This window comes from Dromiciops gliroides, chromosome 3, assembly GCF_019393635.1.
Source record: "Dromiciops gliroides isolate mDroGli1 chromosome 3, mDroGli1.pri, whole genome shotgun sequence".
NCBI lineage: Eukaryota > Metazoa > Chordata > Mammalia > Microbiotheria > Microbiotheriidae > Dromiciops > Dromiciops gliroides.
In genome coordinates, this window is record NC_057863.1 from 144,540,820 (window position 1) to 144,543,132 (window position 2,313).

The following is a 2,313-nucleotide window of genomic DNA, read 5'->3' on the forward strand; positions in this document are numbered from 1 at the left end:
CACCCAGTTGGGACAGAATGTCACATCAGGGAGATTGACTGGGCAGGGAGAGACTTCAAGAGAAGCCATAGTTATTTGTTTCAACTACTTTATTATAGAATAAGGAAGAAAGTACCAATAGAAATAAAAGAAAATAAGAATATCTGTAAAATAAGCAATGGGAAAAGGTCATTGTAAATTAGGAATGGAAAGAGCATGAGAAATGGTCAACTGGGGACAAGGAAGAAGAGTGAGGTTAAATGTGAGCCTGTAACGTGGTACAAAAATTATTTTTAAAAGAGCCAAGCTGGTATATAGATACTCGGATTTTTGTTGTCTAGTATTCTAGAATAAGATTGTTAATGGTGTTTGCCCTTTGTTTTCTTCCTTCCTTCCTTCCTTCCTTCCTTCCTTCCTTCCTTCCTTCCTTCCTTCCTTCCTTCCTTCCTTCCTTCCTTCCTTCCTTCCTTCCTTCCTTTCTTTCTTTTTAGTTTTACATGGTTTCACTTTATTCAGTTTGGATGTAATCTCTTCCAGAGTTAACTATACTTCAGCTTGTAGATGAAATTAAAATGTAGAAAAGTCCACTTCACACTGTTGGCACATTTGTGGGCATCTCTTCCCTTATTCCACTCAGGTTTAACTAGTAAACAGAATTTAGATTCCAGTTTTACAGTCAGCTGCAGAAAAGTATCTGAAGAGGCTTTTGCTGAAAAGTAACTTAAAACCAGGCAATGATCTCTACAGTGATCCTTGAGGTACAACTATAGCAAGTTACTGTAATTTGAACTAAAAAAAAATAATTAGACCAAGACAAATTCTCTCAAATGGGTTTAAATGTGTTTTATTTTAGACAACCTACATGACATGTTTTTAAAAACAATGCCTCCACTCCAAATAAATCAAGGTAAAAAAATGAATAAAACTCAAGATGACATCAGTCCAAGTTTGTCCAAATCCTGGTGTTGTGTAGATGACAAAAAGCAGCAGCCAGTTATGATGACAGTTGATTCAAATTAATCAGCTGAATTTATTAACATTTCTCCATTTCTAAACCATCCTTAAAGAAAATCATATATGGGGTCACACCATCCTCACGGAAGTACAAGAGAGCCACCATGTCATCTGGATTCATGTTTTCACCTAGGAAGAACTGATAGTTTTTAAAATTGGCAAGGATGTGTTTGATTTGTTCTGCAGCTCCAATCATTAAAAAGTTTTACTCTATCTGGCTTGTGCTCTTCAAGTCTGCCTTTGATTGATTTCATGTAGTCTTTGATGTACTTTTTGTAGGATTCTTTTGTGAGACTAGTTTCTTGCAGATGATGGTTTATTACTATGTCAACTCCAGTGATTAGAGTGGCATCTGTTCCTTCACCCTCAGGACCTTCAGCAGAAGCATTTCCACAAATGAGTGAATCATCAATGGTACCCTCTGTCCTACTGACCATCTTCCCATTCACCTCCAGGCACAGCCAGTTTGTGATCTCCTGGATCTTGTAAATGTTGTAAATAGCTGATGAGGTCCCAGTAGATGATCATGGCGGCAGTAGCGCTGCTGCGGGCCGGGCCTCAGTGTGAGCGAGATGCAGCCTGAGCAGTGCTTGGGGGGGGGGGGCACGTGGAGCTGGAGGAAAAAGCTCGCCCTTTGTTTTCATCTGGTCCAGTGGCAAGATACAGATCAGGAAGACTGGAAATGGCTCTAGATGTAGTCAGAAACTTCACCGTTTTAAGCAGGTCTCAGTTAATCTGAAGCAACACCCTAATCAGTGGTTGAGGCTAGGTAAGAAATGAGGGAAAAAAAATAGCCTCCTTTATTTATATACTCAAAATAAAATCAGTCTGGGAGGGGAAGACCTTCAGGGTTTCTGGAAAGAACAAAAACAATTTATGCTCATTCTGAGCTATCAAAACCAAAACAATGACCAGGTGAATCTGGAGCTGGGAACTATATTAATGGCCAGTCAGAGAGAGACAGAGTGAATTGGGTTATGATTTTTAAAAATATACCACTGGGAAAAAAAAAACAAACAAGTTTTGATAAAATACATTTGGTTTCAAATGGAGCTGCTACTGGACCTTCCTCATTTCTTCTCATTTCTTACCTAGCATTAGTCAATGATTTGGGTATTGGCTTAGACAAATTGAGACCAGGGAAAAACCTTATCTTAAAAAGGCCAGTGTCTCTCACTGTCTCTTGGTCCATCTCTAGTAGTCCTGATCTATATCTTGCTACTGGACATAGATAGCTCTGGAGGAAAGAGTGAGGCTGGTGACTTTGCACAACCCTGCATCACTTAAATACAATTCACTTGCAAGTCAAGACATAACCTT

At 39.1% G+C, this 2,313-nt stretch overlaps 1 pseudogene; it reads right to left on the reverse strand.

Annotated features, from left to right (window-relative positions):
- Positions 1-1,008: 1,008 nt before the first annotated feature.
- On the reverse strand, positions 1,009-1,521 carry LOC122751921 (annotated as a pseudogene).
- Between the last annotated feature and the right edge of the window lie 792 nt (positions 1,522-2,313).